Source organism: Vulpes lagopus, chromosome 1 (assembly GCF_018345385.1).
Source record: "Vulpes lagopus strain Blue_001 chromosome 1, ASM1834538v1, whole genome shotgun sequence".
Lineage (NCBI taxonomy): Eukaryota > Metazoa > Chordata > Mammalia > Carnivora > Canidae > Vulpes > Vulpes lagopus.
Genome location: NC_054824.1, coordinates 5,555,120 through 5,578,003, shown reverse-complemented (window position 1 = coordinate 5,578,003; position 22,884 = coordinate 5,555,120). Strand labels below are relative to the sequence as shown.

Sequence of the window (22,884 nt, the reverse complement as noted above, 5' to 3'; positions counted from 1 at the left end):
GGATACTCAGCTGGTATTGGAGAATTGGTCACTATGAGAAAAGAGTCACACATCTGATAGCAGAAGTGTTCTGGAAGTGTTGGGTGTAAGTAGAATTGTGAATAGAGAGAGAAACAAGAGCTTTTCCTTTCAGAGAGTCTATTTAATAATACAATTAAGTATTCCTTGTTAGAACTCAAACCAGTTGAACCATTATAATCTACAATCTCTGAAATACACTTGAAAGAAAAAAAGTGGAAGTCCTTTAAAAGACTTTACTTGAAACTTGAATCAGCATGGCACATAAATCATAAAGTAAAAAGTCAGCTATTAGCTATTAAGAATTAATTTTCTTTTAAGAGTTGCCATGGAGGGGACACCTTAGTGGGTCAGTCAACTAAGCATCCAACTCTTTGTTTCATCTCAGGTCATGATCTCAGGGTGGTGAGATCGAGCCCCATGTCAGGCTCTGTGCTCAGCACAGTCTGCTCGAGATGTTCTCTCTCCCCTTTTCCCTCTGCCTCTCCTCCTACTCATGTACTTTTTCTTTCTCTGTAATAAAATAAATAAATAAAATCTTTTAAAAAATAATATTAATTTAACAAGTAAAATTTTCCATGGAAGTTTACCTGAATTCATTCGTATAAAAATTCAGGTAAGCCTAATGTTGTCAAATGATCTATTTCATGAGAATGTCAACCTAAGACCAAATTTTAGTTGCTAAAAACCTAAAAAACAAGAAGGAATACAAAGCTGCCACTCAGCCAAGAAAAAAAGATAAATATCAATTACAAGAACCAGCCAATCAAGTCATAGTTTATGGGTAAACATTAAATCATCTTTAAAACATAAAAAATTAATACCATCCAATAGCACAACACATTTACAATAAGAATTACACTAAGAGCTACATTTATATAGTCCTTAGTAAAAGCCTCAACTATACTAACTCTTTCAATCCTCATAATATGCTGTGAAGCAGATACTATTGCCATTCCATCGTACAGATGAGGACACTGAGAGCAGAGAGGTTAAGTTAACTCACTCTAGATTACACAGCTAGGTAAGTGCCAAATTCGGGATTCACCTGGATGTAAGGAAGTCTGTGCCTTTATAATCACTACAACTTCATCTCTTCTTATTTCCCTTCTGGATAAAGGGAATAGCATGTACCACAGGCAAAAGAATACTATGCATTTGAGGTTCAGTAAGGCTGATTTAGAATCGGGGAAAGCAAGATAAAGCTGACAAAGAAGAAGGCAGAGCCAGATGGAGCACAACAGGTAAGCCATTTTAAAGAAACTGGACCTTTTTTTTTTTTTAAGATTTATTTATTTATTTGAGAGAGAGAACAAACGCAGGGTGGGGGGGTAGGAGCAGAGGACAGGGAGAGGGAGAGAGAGGAGCTCCAACAGACTCCCCACTGAGCGCAGGGGACTCAATCTCCCGATCTCGAAATAGTGACTTGAGCTGAAACCAACAGTCCAGCGCTTGACTAACTGAGCCACCCAGGTGTTCTCAAGGAAACTGGACTTTATGCCAAGAAAAAAAAAAAAAAAGGATTTTAAGTAATCTGTGTGTTCGTGATTCAATGTTTTTGATAAGTTGAAGTTGAGAGGACTGTGGTATTGTCTAAATGGAGATGCCCAAAAGGCATTTGGATGAACCAAGAGCTGAGAGGGGAGATGTGGACTGGAGATGGTGATGCGAAAGCATTTAGAAAATGAAACCATGAGAATAGAAAAGAGGACAAAACCCTGAAGAACATCATTTAAGAAAAAAGATTCAACAGTACTAACAATGTAAACAACATGACTTGGTGCTTTACACTGCTAAGTGGTTTCAAATGATTTATGCTTTACTCTGGTCTTCCTAACTAAACACTGTCTTCACTGAAAACAATACCTCCTATAGGCCTTTACAACTCCACAGCCTTAGCATATTCATGGCTATCTGTGGGGTACTTAACCAAATGAGATATGGAGAAGGAATAAATAAAACATACTCGATTTTAGGAAAATCTTTTTTTTTTTTTTTTTTTTTAAAGATTCCTTGGATCTCCCATTTCTCCCCAGGCTTTTGCTCCCTCTGCACTTGCTACATTGATTGCTCTAACCCAGCAAAGATAAGGTGAGAGACTGAGGACATGGGAGTTATGTGGTGGTTCTGTGATCTGCTGTCTCATACTCAAAACCTAATAAGCAAAAACAAAAACAAAACAAACAAAAACCTAATAAGCAAATCCAGCCGAAATGATGTTAAGAGAAAAATGGAGGAGACGAGTCCTCGTTTAAAATGCAAGACAGGGGCGCCTGGGTGGCTCAGATAGTTAAACATCTTGATTTCAAGTCAGGTCACAGTCTCAGGATCATTGGATCAAGCACCTGTCAGGCTCTACACTCAGCATGCTCTTAATTAATTAATTAATTAATTCTTCTAAAAAATAAAAGACAAAATTTGTTATATTGCATTTTACTATTACAGCAGGAATTTTTCTTATATTTTTATATTATACTGTCAAATCACAAATACTCTCTGCTTTTGGCTGTCTTTTCCACGGTGATGAATCTTTCTTTCCCCTTATTATTCCTATTCATTAGACAAATTTTCCAGAAATTTTACAAACACTCTAAGGTTAAAGTTTTCTTCTCTGGGATGCCTAGGTGGCTCAGTGGTTAAGCGCCTGCCTTCGGCTCAGGGAATGATCCTGGAGTCCCACAATGGGCTCCCTGCATGGAGCCTGCTTCTCCCTCTACCTATGTCTCTGCCTCTCTCTCTCTCTCTCTCATGAATAAATAAAATCTTAAAAAAAAAAAGCTCTCTTCTCTACATTCACCAAGCACATCTCTGTATTATACACATGACATTCATCACATACCACCTTGTATGGTACTCTTCCCTAATGTATGAATGACTTCAAGAGTGTGGGATATGGAATTATACACCTGTTATATTAAGTCACAGTTAATAAGTTACTTATACCCTCAGGTTACCAGTTTTTGCATTTGTAAACTGAGAAAAATAGTAACAACACTGTACAACTGTTCAAAGTATAATTGAGATCACATATGCAAAGTGCCTAGCACTGTGTCCAGCTATAGGCTCAATAATTATCAGTTCTTGCATCAAAATAGTGAACTTTTCTTAGAATATGAAAGAAGTTCATGAATAGATATTTCCATCAGAATACTTGGAAAGGAGGGCACTTGGCTCAGTCGGTTGAGTGTCTGATTCTTGATTTTGGCTTAGGTCATGATCTCAGAGTTGTGAGACTGAGCCCCAGTGTGGACATGGAGCCTGCTTAAGATTCTCTCCTGGGGCACCTAGCTGGTATAGTTTTACTTAAGCGATGGACTCTTGATTTCTGCTTGGGTCCCAATCTCAGGGCTGTAAAATCGAGCCCCGGATCAGGCTTCCACGCTCAGAGTGTAATCTGCCTGATACTCTCTCTGGCCCTTTCTGCTCCTTCTTTCTCTCTAAAATAAACAAATCTTAAAAAAAAAAAAAAAAAAATCTCTCTCCCTCTGCTCCTCACCCCCCAAAAAAGAATGCCTAGGAAATGACACAGTAATGAGTTTTGGGGGGAGCCTGGGTGGCTCAGTCAGTTAAGCATTTGCCTTCAGCTCAGGTCATGATCTCAGGGTCCTGGGATCGAGCCCCACATCAGGCTCCTGCTCAATGGGGAGTCTGTTTCTCCCTCTCCCTCTGTCCCTCCACCTGCTTGTACTCACTCTCCCATTCTCTCTCTCAAATAAATAAAATCTAAAACAAAAGAAAGGAAGGAAGGAAGGAAGAAGGAAGGAAGGAAGGAAGGAAGGAAGGAAGGAAGGAAGGAAGGAAGGAAGATGAGTGTTTGGCAAATATATGCAAAAATGGAACATAACATTTGAAATTAACATTTCCTATATAGATAAGTTTTCTGAGAGGGAGTGTCATTATCATGTGTGCCTTTGTGGCAATCATAATACCTAGCAACTAACAATCAAAATTTTATGGATTAATTGATTAGAGGACTAATGTTATTGGTTATCTCCCTTTTCTATCTCCTTCCTAATGGAGGTTACCAGTAAGAGTCTAGAATTAAGTTTTTCATTTAATAGTTTTGCCTATTGTAGTATCTATTGGACCATACAACTGTTATAATAATATATCGAGGTAAAATCTTTGTTCTACAGAAGTTCACAATGGAGGAACTAAATAATGTGTGCAGTTACAAAATATAAGGTATTATACGAAAAACTGCCTGAATCCCATGATTTAAAATATTTTTATTTTTTTTAAAGATTTTTATTTATTTATTCATGAGAGACACAGAGAGAGAGAGAGAGAGAGAGAGAGAGGCAGAGACACAGGCAGAGGGAAAAGCAGGCTCCATGCTCAGAGTCCGACATGGGACTCAATCCCGGGACTCCAGGATCACGCCCTGGGCCAAAGGCAAGTGGTAAACCGCTGAGCAACCCAATCCTGTCTTTCTTTCTTTCTTTTTTTTTTTTTTTTTTTTTAAGATTTTATTTATTCAAGGTGCCTGGGAGGCTCAGTAGACTGGGCATCTACTTTTGGTTCAGGTCATGATCCCGGGTCCTGGGACAGAGCCCTACACTGGGCTCCCCGTTCAGCTGAGAGCCTGCTTCTCCCTCTCCCTCTGCTGCTCCCTGCTGCTTGTGCTCTCTTGCTGTCTGTCAAGTAAATAAATAAAATCTTTCTTTAAAAAAAAAAAGGCTTTAAAAAAAAAGATTTTACTTGTTCATTTGAGAGTGAGTGAGCGAGCATGAGTGGTGGGGAAGATACAGAGGGAGAGGGAGAAGCAGACTCCCTGCTGAGCAGAGAACCCAATGCGGGGGCTCGATCCCAGGACCCCAGGATCATGACCTCAGCCAAAGACAGACATTTAACTATCTGAGACACCCAGGCACCCCTAATCCTATCTTTCTTATAGAAATTTCAGTGAGAAGAAGGAATCCTCCTATGACCTAATATGAGAAGTACATCATATCTCTTATACTACTGATTAGATAACCTATCGAGGTTGTCATACTTCATAAGGAGAAACTAGAGCGTTTTCCTGCTAAGATCAGAAACAAGGCACTCCTATTCAATATCATATTGAAAGTCCTAGCTAATACAGTAAAATAAAGAAATAAAAAGTATACAGATTGAGAAGGAGGAAGTAAAACTCTGTTCACAGATGATACAACTGTCTTCGGGGAAAATTCTAAAGACTCAACAAAATACTCCTAGACTGGGCAGCCCGGGTGATTCAGCGGTTTAGCGCCACCTTCAGCCCAGGGCATGATCCTGGAGACCCTGGATCGAGTCCCACATCAGGCTCCCTGCATGGAGCCTGCTTCTCCCTCTGCCTGTGTCTCTGCCTCTCTCTCTGTGTGTCTCTCATGAAAAAATAAATAAAATCTTTAAAAAAAAAAAAAAAACCTCCTAGACAAATAAATGATTATAGCAAGGTTACAGGATACAAGGTTAATATACAGAAGTCAATTACTTTCTTATATACCAGCAATGAAAAGTTGGAATTGAAATTAAAAACATAGTAACATTTACATTAGCATCCCAAAAAATGAAATACTTAGGTATAAATCTAACAAAACATGTACAAGATCTATACAAGGAAAACTGAGAAAAGAGATCAAAAAAGATCTAAATAAAGGGAGAGATATTCCTTATATATGCCTAAAAAGACTCAGTATTGACAAGATATTTGTTTTTCCCAATGTGATCTATAGATTCAACAAAATCCCAATCAAATCCCAGCCAGTTATTTTGTGGTCATTGACAAAATGTCTTTCACGTTGACATGGAAAAGCAAAGGACTGAGAATATCCAACATAATATTGGAGAAGAAAAACAGAAGACTGACATTACCCAACTTTAAGATTTACTATAAATCTATAGTAATCAAGACAGGGTAGCCCTGGTATAAGAACAGCCAAATAAATTAATAGAATGGAATAGAAAGCCCCAAACTAGACCCACATAAATACCATCAAATAATCTTGACAAAGCAACAAAGGATAACATTAGGGAAAAAAAAGTCTTTCAACAAATGGTGCTTGAACTAATTGACATCCACATGGAAAAAAATTAATCTGGACACAGACCCTGCACTTTTCACAAAAATTAATTCAAAACGGAACACAGATCTAAATGAAAATACAAAACAATAAAGCTCCTATAAGATAACGTAAGAGAAAATCTAAACGACCTTGAATTTGGAGATGATTTCTGACTAAAACTTAAAACTTCTGCTTTGCAAAAGACACTTAAGAGACTAAAAAGACAAGCCACAGACTGGGAGGAAATATTTGCAAAATATGTATCTATTAAAGGACTGAAATTCAAAATATACAATTTAATATTGTTAAAACTCAACAGTGAGGGGCACTTGGGTGATTCAAGTCAGTTAAGTGTCAGTCTCTTGATCTCAGCTCAGGTCCTGATCTTAGGGTCATGAGTTCAAGCCCTGCACTGGGCATGGAGCTTACTTTACAAAAACAAACAAACAAACAAAACACCTCAACAAGAAGAGAACAAATGACTCCATTTTAAAATGGGCGAAAGATCTACACAGGCATCTCACCAAAAAGATATGCAGATGACAAATAAGTGTATGAAAATATGGTCAACATCACATGTCATTAGAGGGCTGCAAATTAAAACACAAAATAAGATACCACTATACACCTATTAGAATGGCTAAAATCCAGAAAATCAAATGCTGACAAGGATATGAAGCAACAGTAAAGCTCATTTATTGTCAGTGGAAATGCAAAATGATATAGTCACTTTGGAAGAATTTGGCAGTTTCTTACAAAACCAAACATTCTCTTATATGATCCAACAAATACACTCCTTGGTATTTACCTACATGAATTGAAAACTATATCCACACAAAAATCAGCACATAAAAAAAAAAATCAGCACATAAATGTTTATAGTGGCTTTATTCATAATTGCCAAAAAGGAAGCAATCAAGATATCCTTCTTGATATCCTTCTAGACTACGGTACGTCTAGACAATGAAATGTCATTCAGCACTAAAAAAGAAATGAGCTATCAAGCCATGGAGAGGCATGGAGGAAGCCAAAATGCTTATTACTAAATGAAAGAAGCTAATCAATCCCAGGCTACCTGCTGTGTGATTATAACTACGCCATTTAGGAAAAGGTAAAATTATAGAGACAAGAAAAGATCAGTGGTTCCCAGTAGCTCAAAGGAAAGGAGCCAGAGATACATAGGTAGAGCAAAGGATATGTTCAGGGTAACAAAATTATTCTGTATGACATCATATTGATGTATACATGCGATTATACATTTGTCAAACCCACAGAACATCTATAACAAAAAGAGTAAACCTTAAGGTAAACTGTGGATTTTAATTAATAATAATGGAACAATACAGTTCATTAATTACAGCAAATACACCAAAGCAAGATACTAATTATGGGAAGAGGGGCCAGTAAGGGAGTATATGAGAACAAAATTTTTCTGTAAGCCTAAAACTGATCTAAAAAAATAAAGGCAATTATTTTTGAAAAAATACCTTGAGTATTTTCATCACATCTTTCTCATTGAAACTGAGGGGTGAGGACCTGGGGAGGAGAGTCTTTCTCTGCTTTGATAGAAGCAGAACTTCACATCTTTTATACTATGCTATAGGTTGGCAAATTGAACTCCAATTTTAAAAAAATATATGTGTAAAAAAAGAAAAGATAATCTATTGAGATTCTCAATTGGTAACCAAATATACCACACTCGTATTAGTTAAGCAAATATAAGGCTGCATAATTCTTTTTTTTTTTAATTTTTATTTATTTATGATAGTCATACAGAGAGAGAGAGAGAGGCAGAGACACAGGCAGAGGGAGAAGCAGGCTCCATGCACCGGGAGCCCGATGTGGGATTCGATCCCGGGTCTCCAGGATCGCGCCCTGGGCCAAAGGCAGGCGCCAAACCACTGCGCCACCCAGGGATCCCAAGGCTGCATAATTCAACAGTAGTGAATACAACCAACTAGCCTGAAAATGAACCATGAAAAGGCCTTCAAGAAATTACTTCCAATATTATTGGCAAACAGAAAATATCTCCCCAAATGGCCACTGAAAAGAGTAAAAGAAAGGAAAAAGCACTTAAGAGGTAAAATCACAGCTAATCATAACAGTCCAAAACTCATCTATCTTCTCATTAACTATCTCCTAGTAAATAGAAGAAGCTTCTCTGAATAGGAGAAAGGTAAAAGAAATAGTTAAAGTCAATTGATTTTAAGATGGAGTCTGTTTTGGGCACAGAACAGAAATTTAATAAATATGTACTACCCTAAAATATGTGTGTGTGTGTGTGTGTGTGTGTGTGTGTATACATATATATATGGATCCCTGGGTGGCTCAGCAGTTTAGCGCCTACCTTGGCCCAGGGTGTGATCCTGGAGACCCGGGATCAAGTCCCGCATCGGGCTCCCTGCGTGGAGCCTGCTTCTCCCTCTGACTGTGTCTCTGCCTCTCTCTCTCTGGTCTCTCATGAATAAATAAAGAAAATCTTTTACATACATATATACATATGTATATATGTGTGTGTGTGTGTATATATATATATATATATATATATATATACACACACACATCCTTGACTTTGCAGAAGGTGTATAATCCACATATAAAGTATAATGTGCAGCCACTACAAATAAAATTTCCAGGAGACATAAGAAAACCATTCCTCAAATTCCCATTCAAAATCTCTCTAAAGGGGTAGCCTGGGTGGCTCAGTGGTTTGGTGCTGCCTCCAGCCCAGGGCATGATCCTGGAGACCCGGGATCGAGTCCCACATCGGGCTCCCTGCATGGAGCCTGCTTTTCCCTCTGCCTGTGTCTCTGTCTCCCATGAATAAATAAAATCTTTAAAGAAAAAAAAAATCTAAAAACTAGCCACATTATGAACTTTACATCTAAGGGTACATTTTGTTAGCTGCTATAGATTTTTAAAAACAAAACAACAAAACCTCTACACAAGTAACATCTGAAGAAAGTTCATAAATGGTTTTATAAGTTCACAAAAAGTAGTATCTGACACATAAAAGGCAAAATGTTTCTATTAAAAAAAAAAAATCAAAGAAGCATTACCCAGGAAAGGTGTGTCACATTATTTTCTTAAAAAGTAACTCATTAAGAAGGTCTCTATAAAAACATATTTTACAAATATGTGGGATGTGTTTATTTCTCTACTGAAACAAGAACTAACTTGAGAGAAGAGCATATTAACACGTTCTGAAAAGAGAAGTAATTAACATATTGGAAGCTAACATTCTTGGCACCTGAGACCTACAGCAAGAATGTCTGTCCTCTAGCCATGAGTCATGAACTAGGCTGCCTCTATTATGAAGCGATCTTTCAGTAAAAGGAGCAGCAGGGAAGAAGACAACAGATGAATAATGACTTGGACAACTTCCCGGGAAGAAATCATCATGAAGCTAGGTCTGAGGAAGCTAGACCGTCGATACTATACGTTATATGTTAATGCTTTCTTTCCTGAATCACCCCTACTGTTAACAGCAGCATGAAATTTAGTCTTTAGTTCTACCTAAGGTTTTCCATTTTGTGTAGATTTTGATAACACTGCCGAAAATTACACAGCGTGGCCGCAAATTTTGTGAAATACTTAATGCATCGTTTTAAATTATTTTGTGATGACATCTGTGAAGAGTTCTCACCTGCCACGTACCCACCCCGGCACACACACACAATGACACCAGAAGGCAACACTCTCCTTTACCTTCTGCTGAAAAGTCTGCTACCTCCAACGCTTGAGGTCCATACACGAAGCCCTCCCGGAATCTACGGACACAGCAGAGGCAAAAGGCAGAGAAGTTTATGTAGATTTAAAGTTACGCTGCCCAAAACATTAAATGCCAAATGCCTATCACAAGTCTACATATCTGCCAAGGAAATCAGATTTTAGATTTGACAAGTGAGCACGTCCACAATATATGATTAATATTCAGAGTTCATTATATATTACTTAGTTACGTGAAAAGAACAAAATTGAGTCTTAATGAGTATATACTCTCACCAAAAGAAGTGACTGAAACTATCTGAAATATTAAAAGAGCAACAAAGTATGAATTCATATATAGTCAAAATAGCAATTTAATGTTTAAAATTACATGATGAGAGGTGGGGCGCCTGGCTGGCTCAGTTGCTAGAGCATAGGACTCTTGATCTCAGGGTTGTGAGTTGTGATCTCAGGTGTAGAAACTTACTTAAAAATTAATTAATTAAAAATTAAATTATGTGACGAGCCAATCCACACACACACACATAAGGAATATAAAAGAAATTAAGCAAAAAAATACTCTTCACAAAATGAAGTGTGATAGACCCTACACCTCAAGGTAAATTATTTCCTACGACGTCAGATGGGGAATATACAACAATTAGAAACAGACCTGCAAGAGGACAAGGTAGAGGAAAAAGGGGAAAGTAGAACCAAAAAGATATTCTGATGCCAAGTCTGACAGTAATTTTGAAATGAGCAAGGTTAATACATAATGCCAGGCAGTAAAGGGGAAATCTACCTTGTTCCAATATTATAAAATAAATATAAGCATGAAACATGAAAAGCTTTTCAGGAAACATCCATGTAAAAACTTAAGGATTTCATCAGGTAAAATATTTAGAACTCAGATTTTCATCTCATTCTTTTCTAACAATAGGGATAAAAGACAAAATGCAGACTATGAGAACAGGAATTAGATAAATTCTACTGGCTATTAAATTTAAAAGAGGGGCACATGCTACCTTTTTTGTGATATTTAGAAATCCTTAAAAATGTCAATGAGTAAGTCGAAAAGAAGAAACATAGGAAGAAACATAGTATCACAAAACATTGTCCCTAAACTCAGGTGGCTTGACTTCAAGTTCCAATCATTCAGTTGCTTTGCAACATCAGGTAGGCCACTTCATCTCTTGGTACAACCAGGGTTGTTCAATGAGTTGTCCACCATCTCACAGATTTATACTGAAGACCAAGAGAAATAAGATATTAAAAACCACAGCTATAGGGACGCCTGGGTGGCTTAGTGGTTGAGCATCTGTCTTTGGCTCAGGGCGTGATCCCAGGGTCCTGGGATCGAGTCCCACATTGGGCTCCCTGCAGGGAGGCTGCTTCTCCCTCTGCCTGTGTATCTGCCTCTCTGTCTCTCATGAATAAATAAATAAATAATTTTTTTTAAAAATCGCAGCTATATTTTGTTAAAAATTCAAATCAGTGCACTTGGGGATCCCTGGGTGGTGCAGCGGTTTAGCGCCTGCCTTTGGCCCAGGGCGCGATCCTGGAGACCCGGGATTGAATCCCACGTCGGGCTCCCGGTGCATGGAGCCTGCTTCTCCCTCTGCCTATGTCTCTGCCTCTCTCTCTCACTGTGTGCCTATCATAAAAATAAAAAAAAAAAAAAAATCAGTGCACTTGACTTAAACGAACAATTTAATAAAAGTTGTCGTGTAGAGGCAATATAGAGTGCGAGGTCCAAGTAATTTGGAGAACTAGATGGGGAAGGAAGGCCAAAAGCAAAAAGACTGAACTGGCCAAAAGAGCCTAGAGTAGCAGTCGGGGCGAAATGGCAGCCAGAAAGGTCACAGTCCCCAAGAGAGGGCTGTATCACAGTATTAATTTAGCACTTTGCCCAGCACTGCCTTAGATTCATCTTCTCTTAAACCCCCCAAAAAATCTTAGACTGCACCATCCTCTAATGTGCTGTTTGTGACAGTCTAACTGACAAGATCTGAGACACACTAAGTACCTACATGCTGCATATATTTCTAAAAACCAAACAGATAAAATCCCACCTGATAAAACAATAATGGCAGCAAAGTCTTCTCTGGAATGTATGATGTGCCAGGCACGATTCTAAGAGCTCCACAGGTATTAAGTCATTTTGGTCTTCACAACTTTGACGTATTATCCTCACTTTACAAATAAAGAAACTGAGACACAAGACCTTCAGAAATTTGCTTAAACATAGCCAGAAGCAGCCGATGTGCAATTCAAACAGACTACTTCAAGAACCACATTCTTAGCCACTGTATCATCCAGTCTGTGGAATTAAAACCATACAAACCAGGCACTTTTCTCTATGGAATAAACCACACAATTATAAGTGTTCAATTTATCCATAAATGTTCAATTGAATCCAATGGAGCCAATCATGCCAAATAGATTTCTCAGCATTTGCAACATTTTTCTGGAAAATTAAAATTCAAATGATTGTTGTACAAAATATGTTTTACAAAAATGGGAAATGCTTACAAGCCCAGTCATGAGTAATTATATATATGGTCATACATATCCAAATAACATTAAAATAATATTTGTGTTAGAGTAGCAAGATTGAGTGATTTTGCTCCAATTTTTAAAATCGCTGCCATGTGGGGCACCTGGCTGGGTCAGTCAGTAGAACATGCAACTCTTGATCTCAGAGTTGTGAGTTCAAGCTCCACATTGGGTGTGGAGCCTACTTAAAAATAAATAAATAGGAATGCTTGGGTGCCTCAGTCGGTTAAGCATCTGATTCTTAATTCCACTCAGGTCGTAATCTCAGGGTCCTGAGATTGGGCCCTGCATTGGATTCCCTGCTCAGTTGGGAGTCTATTTGTCTCCCTCTGTTCCTCCTCCTGTTCTTTTTCTCTCCCTCTCTAAAATAAATCAATAAATCTTTTAAAATAAATAAATAAATAAAATTGCTGCCATGCTATTATTTAATTCGCTCTTAAACATTTTATAAGCTTAAAAAATCAACATAATGAGATAGTACCACATGCCCATTAAGATGGCTACTATCAATTTTTTTTAAAGGAGGAAAATAAGGTGAGGATGTGGAGAAATTGGGACTCCTGTGTACTGTTGGTGAAAATGTAAAATGGTGCAGTTGCAATAGAAAACGGCATGGCAGTTCCCCAAAAAAATTAAAAATAGAATTACCATATTATCCAGCAATTCCACTTCCAAGTATATAGCCAAAAGGATTCAAAGCAGGGATTCTCAAACAGACATTTATATGCCATGTTCATAGCAGCATTATTCATAAGAGCCAAAAAGTGAAAGTCACCCAAGTCTCCATTGATGGATGAATGGATAAACAAACTGTGTATACTTGGGGCATACCTTCTGTAATCTCCAGTGATGGAGGTACCCACTTCACTGGACAAATCATACAAGCCTAATGAAAGACTTGCAAACTTCTTGGAATGATCATTACCCTTATCACCCTCAATCATCAGGCAAGGTTGAAAGAACTAATAGGATCCTCAAACTTCAAACTTCTAAACTTGCCAAAACTACTGGATGTCCCTGACTAAGCTATTGCTTTTGATCTTGCTGATAGTTCCCAGTATCCCCTTTGGAAAACAAATTCATTCCACAAGAAAATCACCAGCAGACCAATGTCTACTGGCATACCACCTTCTGCTGATCCCTTGTTGCTTCAGGCTAGTATGAACAGCCACTGTAAGTCTCTAATGTCTTATGCTCAAGCCTATTATCAATGGGTGAAGCCATCTGAGATCCCAATTCAAAGGATCCTGTTGGTCACAGTCTAGAGCCTGCTGACTGGGTACTCCAGAAACATCATCAGGGGATGGCAGACCTTGAACCTCGTTGCAAGGGATTTTACCAAGGGCTCCTAACCATTGCCACAGCCGCAAAATTAACAGGCATCGAATCTTGGATACACATCTCACAGAAAGCTCCACCTGACACCTGCTGCTGTGCAGACACTAAAGACCTCCAAATCAATTTGACTAGGAAGAGAAGTAGTTGACATCAAGTTAGGCTGTTTCCATCCTAGACGATGGATCAACACTTCATACTTTAACTAAACATGAAACTTACTCCTTTTTCTTTCCTTTCCTCTGGCATTGGCCTGAAAAGATAACACCCTCATCTTTACCACCCACGCCATTGTTAAGGGGGTAACTTCTAGGAAGCAGAACCACCTTTTATTTCAGGCTAGGAGAAACTCTAACTGTGCCACTAACTTTTTATAAGCAAAATGAGACATCTCACTGGTAGGCTCCCCTGAATTTACACTGCTGATTTAAAAAGGACCTAGCAGGAGTTGGTCATATTTCAAGATCCACTCCTTTGATAGGTCCCTAATTCCCTGGTTAGGAATAAATGTAATGAGGCCATGATCAAGAACTTCTCCTTAATTCTTAAAATTATTGCAAAATCTGCTGCTAAAGCAAATGCTGCCCAAAAGAGATCCTTAGACTTTCTAGCCAAAGTTGGTCTTGGTAATAGGACTAGCTCTTGATTACCTTTTAGCCGACCAAGGAGGTGTTTGTCTTATAGCCAACACCACCAGCTTTACCAAGAGTAACATTTTTGGAGAAGTTGAAACTTAACTATTCAGATCACTGAGCAGGCCATTTGTCTAAAAAGAGGTGACTCCTTCAGTGGGTCTTTCTTTGACCTATATGATTTTGACTTGTTTGGGTCTTGGGGACCATGGCTCCAAAATGCACTCCAAACATTGGAAATTATCTTGCTTACAGTAATCATAATAATTTCCCTGGCAAATTATATTCTCACAAAAGCTTTAAATTAAATGACTGTAGCCACTAACCACCAAGGAAATGATCTCCTCAGAAAACGAACAGAGAGAATGAGTGACTTAAAAACTGCAAACCTTAACTTGTTAGTTGTGAGTATCACAGAGATTAAGCAGAGAAACAGCAACAACAACTGTGGGAACTTTCCAGAGCAGTAACTGAAAGTGGTGCTAATGCCTTAATTTTTTAGCATATTTCACAGTCAAACCAAGAGTCTGCTCCCCAGGGGGTAACTGCCAAAAAAGGAAATCACAGGGTGGGCACTGAGTGGCTCAGTAGGTTCATCAGCCAAAGCTTGATTTCAGCTCAGGCCATGATCTCAGGGTCCTGAGACTGAGCCCTACATCAGGCTGCATGCTCAGCGTGGAGTCCGCTTGAGGATTCATGCCCCCTGCCCACTACCCCTACCCCACATATGCATGTGCTCTCTCTCTCTCTCTCTCTCGCTTGCTCTCCCTCTCAAATAAATAAATACATCTTATTAAAAAAAAAAAAAAAGATAGAAAGAAAATAAAAGGAAATTCACAGCCCCAAATGGCATCACTTAGTTTAAAGCTCCAAATCAGTAAATCAGGGCTTAATACCAGATCTAATCTCCAAAGTCTTTCTTTTTTTTTTTTAAGATTTATTTATTTGGATGAGAGAGAGAGAGAGAGAGAACGAGGGCAGGAGCAGAGGGAGAGGAACAAGCAAACTTCACAATGAGCACAGAGCCCAACACAGGACTCAATCCCAGGACCCTGAGATCATGACCTGAGCCAAAATCAGACACTTAACCAACTGAGCCACGCAAGCGCTCCTCGACCTCCAGTGTCTTAACTGGTCAATTGGAAATTTTCTGAACAGCACCAATGAAGTAATGTGTGTCATGGGCCTTCTCTATCCCCCAAAGGAGGACAAGGTAGTCTGTATAATAAGACTCCCAGCCCACTCCCTTAAGGGCATGTGATTTTGCCTGAAACTGTCCTTTCTTCTCTTTTGCTTAGAACTTTCTTGCCCCACCCTCTTTCCTATAAAAACCTTCCATTTTGTTCTACTCCTTAGCACACCTCTCTACTTGCTAGATGGGATGCTCCCTGACTCATGAATCATTTAATAAAACAAATTAGATCTTCAATTTTTTTTCTGACACATATTACACAACATAGATTAACCTTAAGGATATTATGCTAGATGAAATAAGTAAGTCACAAAAGGGCAAAATCCATGTTATCCTACTTCTATTGAGAAACCTGGAGTAGTAGCAAATTCATAAAGGTAAGAAAGTAGGATGGTGGGTGCCAGACACTGGGAGAAGGGGAGAAAAGAGCAGTTACTCTTTAAAGGCATAGGGCTTCAGTTTTGCAAGACGAAAAAAGTTCTGTGGATGGATGGTGGTGATGGCATACAAAAATATGAATGTACCTAATGCCACTTTACACTTAAAAATTATTACGGTGAGGGTACCTAGGTGGTACAGTCAGTTAAGCATCAGACTCTTGATTTCAGCTCAGGCTGTGATCTCAGGGCCATGAGGCTGAACTCCACGTTGGGCTCCATGCTCAGTACAGAATCTTAAGAAGATTCTCTCTCCATCTGGGGCACCTGGGTGGCTCAGGGGTTTAGCAACCTGCCTTCAGCCCTGGGCGTGATCCTGGAGTCCCGGGATCGAGTCCCACATCGGGCTCCCTCCATAGAGCCCGCTTCTCCCCCTGCCTGTGTCTCTGCCTCTCTCTGTGTGTCTCTCATGAATGAATGAATGAATGAATGAATGAATAAATAAATAAATAAATAAATAAATAAATGAAATCTTTAAAAAAAAAAAAACATTCTTTCTCCATCGCCCTCTGCCTCTCCACCTGAGGCAAAGAATCTCAAGCAGACTCCCCACTGAGTGCAGAGCCCCACAAGGGGCTCAATCTCATGACTCTGAGATCATGACCTGAGCTGAAACCAAGAGTCAGTCACTTAACCAACTGCACCACCCAGGCACCCCTACCCCATTTTTTAAAAAGTAATATGGGCTAAGTGTATTCAATCTAAAGAGAAGTATAAAGAAGAAAAATAAAATTATTTCATCTCCCAGAAAAAAATATACTGTAATTCCCCTTTTAATGTATATTTACCCAGTGAAAAAGACATGCTATATAGTCTTTTTAAATGTAATTCCTATTGATGCCATTCTTTTCTGTGTTAATTCTCTTTAGCACCAAGATATTTAGTTTTATGAAAAGCTTAGTTGGAATTTTTTTAACTCAAGGATTTAAATATTAAAGCATAATTTTTGTTTCCAGAGCTTGAACAGTGTGGTATCAAAATAATGGCTTCAATCCTCTAGGTTTCCCAGCAGAGTAGCGCCTCTACTTAGTTATCAAACATTTATATTCTTGCATTTCAAGGCTATCAACTTTACCAAATCTCTTCTGCAAGAGACTATGAGTATTACTACATAGCTGTTGTACCAAATTGGTCTCCCCACCTCCATTCTCACTCCTCTTTGTGCCTGACACTGCTGGTGGCCTATATACCCATTCTCCCTTTTCTCCTCAGTAACAGACCCTGGATTTATTCTGGACAGCATGCCCCCAGGCACAAGTGCACCCTTTCCAGTCTTCCCAGCTGCTACAACTGGTCAATGAGCTGGAAGTGGACATCAAAGGATGTGACTTCTGGAAAAGCTACTTAAAGGGAACTGACTTGGCTGGGAGTGCGTCTGTTACTGAGACATGATGGATGACATCAGGATTTCAAGCCAGTTGATAACACCATACGTTAATTTTCTTAACTATAAAATATCATTTCTCTTCCAAAACCAAGTATCTTGAGTGGATAAGTAAACCTATATAAGTAAACAACTTTTGAGGAGTTCAAGAGAAAAAAAGCAACAGAGAAAATTTTCTCTTTGCAAGACATCCCTCTCACAAATACTGAGGACTACTTATGTGCCAAGCATTATAGTAGGCAGTTAAAATATAGAATAATGAGGTCTTTGAAAGAGCGCATTTATCCCCATCTCCTTTCAATGAGAAAGCTTAAAGGAGATGGCCTTTAGATTTTTTTCTTATTTTTTAAAGGAAAAATGAAACTTCCAAAAGATTTTAGTTTTCCATTTTTTTATGAACTTATCTTTTTTAAGTAAAAGTGAAAGAGTCAGTGCCTTTTAGTGCCCACTATGCAGCAACGTACCAGGTTCCAAACATACGTAATTTCAACTAAGCCTCATAAAAGTTCTGTGAGATAGTTCTTCACCTCATTTTAAAGGCTAAGTAGCACATGATCTGTGAAAGTTAAATAGCTAGGATCTGAACTCAGAAAAGTCTGCCTCTGACAACTATTGTCTATCACATGCTAGCTCTTAAATTCTTACATATAAACATAAAATATAGGAGCCAAGAGAAAGTTATCAATAAATAACTCACCAGTTAACTAAGCTTTCATATGCTTCATCTCTATTTATAATATTTTGGTTGGGTACAAGGAAGCCACTTTTTAAATGATGAGAAAATTAACTTTAAGGAACACAATGGGGTGCGGTGGGTGAGAGGGTAGTTTGTTGGCTGGCTCAGTCAGTAGAGCATGCAACTCCTGACCTCAGGGTTGTAAGTTCAAGCCCCAAGTTGGGCATGGAACCTACTTAATTTTTTAAAAATAATAAAAAATAAAGAGTACAACTGATAAAACCAGAATTTAAACTTTCTGAAATAAGCTTTAAAGCATAAATAAAAGCAAGCAAAATATATATTCCTCCTTAATTCCTCCCAGTGCAACTATAAGAAAACATTGCATGAGGCCAAGTCTCTCCTAAATTCTATATATCTGTTATAGAATTCCAATCCATGACTCTAAGGAAAGCCTGCCAATTCTCACACATATACTATTTAGAATAATACCTCAGGTGAGTAACTACATCCACTAAAGGGTTGGTAAAAACAGTAGTAATAATAGAGACCAAGCAAGAAAGTAACTCTAGAAGAAAATTTGACGCTATGTTGTAATTCAATAACCGTTACTCAGATCTTCTCAAACCTCAAAAATAATGTATTACTATGACAGTACTTGTATACCCAGGCAACACTCCATAAGAGGTTCATGAAAGGATATACAAGTAAATAAGAAGTGCACTGAAATGATGACATTGAAGTTAGAATAAAAAATGTCCCAACAGTGAGGACTGTTCAATGCAAAGATGAATAACCACCAAAAAAAGGGTTGCAATTTCCTTCTATGTGACTATTTTAAAATTCAGAAAATTTTATCTGCATGAAAGTTCCTGTTTAATCCAATCTGAAAAAGCAAGAGAGATTAGATAGATTAGCATTAGTGACCTAAGTCTTTCTCACCCAGGAATGAAATGCCTTCGCTCCGTAACCCTCCCATGAACCAGCCAGTCTTTTAGTTAACTGGATTCTGAGGATCCTTCACTGTGTCCCAGAATTCAGGGTCTATGTTAACACTGCATTATGTGAAGATAACAATGAGCCAAAGTTTCACACCATGACCTCTACAGCCTTGTTTCCAATGGTGATAAAATATAGCAGAATCTGGTAAAAGCAAGATCCTACGCAGAGACCTAAACAGCCCTTAATTCAGAGTCAAGGAACCTCTGCCGATAACTGGCCCAAGTGACCCCCTCACCCCACACCAAACCCAGTTCCTCAGAACAAAAATTTAAAGATTACTACAAGAACTCTGTGAAATGTAAAAGCTATTTTACAGTTACACACCAAAACAGAAGCAACTTCTCAAAGGACACTGATACCCTTAACTAATTCAAGAGAGAAACAATTAGTTAAGAGAAAAGGGAATGTACAATAGCTTTCTATCAAAATAGAACTGCGTTCTTACTTTTACCCCACCCCACCCCCACCTTCTAGCCATCCTGAATTACTTGCTGTTGTGTTTCTTTTTATCATAATTTTATACATTTTGCTTCTTCTCTGTAGAATTGCAGAGATGTAACAATAATTTTGAGCCTGTTCCTAATAGTCAAACTGCCTCCCTCTGGTAGTTACCTTTGAGTCAGTAATCTAAGAATAAACTCTTATTTATCTCATTTTGCACATGCTATTCCTAACTGTAGCCTACAGTCCCACAGCTATACCAACACACTAAATTATTTCCTTCTAATCAAGGAAACTGAGGTTTTTAAAAGGATAAAATATGATGATGCTTTGCTTCCACAGCCTAAGAGATGGTATGAGCAGAAGACAATGCAGAGTGCTAAATCTGGGAAGGGATGGAGAAGTAGAGAAAAATAAAGCAAGGACCCTGGATAAACTTGTAGCATAATTTTTCAGACTACAAGAGCTTTATCTGAAGCATTATCTTCTTATCAAGTAAAAGCATCATAAAGTTAAATTTGAAAACAATGGGAATATCCATATTACTTTCCCTCCTTCTTTTAGCATGATAATTCAAAAGTTGGCCACTTTTTTAAAAGCACATAATTAGGTGGCACCTGCGGGGCTCAGTGGTTGAGCATCTGCCTTCGGCTCAGGGCGTGATCCCGGGGTCCTGAGATCAAATCCCGTATCAGGACCCTGCAGGAAACCTGCTTCTCCTTCTGCCTGTGTCTCTGTCTCTCTCTGTGTGTCTCTCATGAATAAATAAATAAAATCTTTTTTAAAAAAAAAAGCACGTAATTGGCTTTACCTTCCTTCAGTTTCTTCTACCACATAACAAGGACCATCAATCAAATGGAAATTGCCACTGTAAACTCTTCATTTGTTTATAAATTACATGTAATTCTCTTTCAAATCAAATAAAATACAGAAAACCCAGACTTCTAAAAATATAAACCGAACACATAAAATAAAATCAAAATATTCCCTTCATCAGATTATGTAATTAGGTCAAATGAAAACAGCAAACAGCACTACCCAATACAGATTTCTACCTAAAGAATAAGAGAGGGAAAGAGGAACAGGGACAAAGGCAGTTCAATAGGTTACAAAGGTTGAAGAGCAAATCTAAGCATTTTCACAATTTTTGTGCTAGGTTATATAGCCTTGGTTCTATTAAAAAGAAGAAAATTATAATGTTCTTAACCGTAATAATGGTATTACGGTTATGCAGGAGAATGCACTTATTTTCAGGAGATGCATATTAAAATATGGGGTAAAGTGCCATGATGATTGCAATTTAACCCTGTAGTTAAACACACTTACAGAGAAAGTAAATATAGCAATCTGTTAGCTGTTTGATCTGGATCTGGGGATGGCAAACTACAGCCCCGGCCAAATCCAGCTGTGCCTATTCTTATAAAGTTCTGTTGAACACTGCCATATCCACTCATTGACCTGTTGTCGATGGCTGCTTACTCACTACCACTACAGAATTGAGAACTTGTGACAGAGACTGTATGGCCTCCAAAATCTAAAACATTTACTAGGCCTTTATAGAAATACAGGAAATATCTGACCCTTTACAGAAAAAAATTTTGCTAACTCCTGGTCTAGAGACAGTGGATATATAGGTGATCATAATTAATTGGACTATGTCTTTAAACTTTCCTGTACATTTGAAATTTTTTATAATCAAAAGTTAGAAATACATACAATTTTATACATGAATCTTTTGATTTCTCAACAATACAGATGAATGTGGAAACAAAACAGAGCTTGGACACAATCATAATACTGATATGATACTGCAGAGAGTTATTATGCAGGTTTTAGTGCAAAAGGAACAATTAAAACAGCAATTTGGTGATATCGATTTTCAAACACAGCTACCCTAGTAGGGATTTATCCTATAGACATACAAAAGGGTGAAAAAATAAATAGTAATAGCAGTGCTTGTTATCTGCCGGACTCTGTGGCAAGCACTTCACATCATGCAGTCCTCACAACAACCCTGCGAGGTAAGCACTACCATTATCCCCACTTTACAGGTGAGGAAACTAAGACATAATTAATCTGCCCAAGTCAAACAGCTAAAAAGAGGTATAGATGGGATTATGAATCCTGATAATAAAATTCCAAGCCCAATCTTAATTGCCATACACATTGCCTATTGAAAAAAGTACAAGGGAAATGAAAGTGAAATACTTAAAAGATGAAAACCAACAGCCAATTCACAAATGAAGACACTCAACATCCCTGGCTATAAAATAGTAATAATGATGATGATGATTATTGATGATGATGATAATAGCGGGGTACCTGGGTAGCTCAGTTGATTAAGCATCTGCTTTTGGCTCAGGTCATGGTCCCAGGGTCCTGGAATTGAGTCCCAAGCTGGGCTCCCTACTCAGCAGAGAGTCTGCTTCTCTCTCTACACACCCCACTCACTCGCTTTCTCACCCTCTCTCTCAAATAAAATCTTTAAAGATAAAGAAATAAAATGAACTCTTTTTAAAAAAAGATTAAAATTACATATGTAAAATCTTACTTTTGTAAATTGTTTTTGTAAAAGCAAATATGTGTTTGGATACACAGCACAAATGGACAAAAAGACACCAGAAAGGAAATGCACCAAAATATTAAGTAATTATCACTTGATAGTGGGATTTTGAGTGTTTCTTACTTTCTCACTTAGAGCTTTCCTTACTATCTAATTACTTTTGCAGAAAAACCAGAATCAATTTTAAATATTTGCTTTTTTACAGCTCAATAATTATTTTCTTATGAATAACATCTATAACCACTTCCTTGTTTATAATATGCAGTGTATACTTAATTAAGAAATTCAGAAGTGGGACACCTGGGTGGCTCAATGGTTGAGCTTCCGTCTTCAGCTCAAGGCATGATCCCACGGTCCTGGTATCAAGTCCTGCGTCAGGTTCCCCATGGGGAGCCTGCTTCTCCCTCTGCCTATGTCTCTTCCTCTGTATCTCATGAATAAATAAATAAAATCTAAAAACAAACACATAAGAAAAAAAAATTCAGAACAATCTGTTCCTAAGGACTTCATGACACCCTAGAAATAAAAAGATACTAAGGAACCAATGATCATCAAAATTTCATGTTAAAAAATTCATGGTAACAGGATTAACACATAATACTACAGTATAAAACCATCATCTTCTTTAATCCTCACAACTCATAAGGAAAACACACCATCCCCATCTTACAGATTTTTATTTTCAGACCCTAATCCTTTCTAGTTCCTCCCAAGGTATAAAAAAAAACTTTAAAAAAAAAAAAAAACTTTTTATATACTTTTAGAATTCATCTGGCCCAAACAAGAACTAAAATCTCCTCCCAATCTCTCAGTTTATTACTTTTTTTTACCTCTATATACTATGTATTTACCACTCATCTTGCTAAACTACAAATCACTTTTCTGTCTGGCTCACTCTTTGGCCTTCCAAA

At 38.0% G+C, this 22,884-nt stretch overlaps 1 protein-coding gene across 2 annotated transcripts in view; it reads right to left on the bottom strand.

Moving 5' to 3' along the window:
* The window catches only part of CDK19 (cyclin dependent kinase 19), a 162,484-nt gene that overhangs the window by 112,008 nt on the left and 27,592 nt on the right, over positions 1 to 22,884 (bottom strand). Inside the window, exon 1 of one of the 2 annotated variants that reach the window (XM_041753333.1) lies at positions 9,756 to 9,775. The exons of the other annotated variant lie outside the window; for it this stretch is intronic. The gene's annotated coding sequence lies outside the window, so the exon portion shown is untranslated. Of the gene's footprint in view, positions 1 to 9,755; positions 9,776 to 22,884 lie in introns of those variants that run through there. 2 annotated transcript variants of the gene reach the window in all.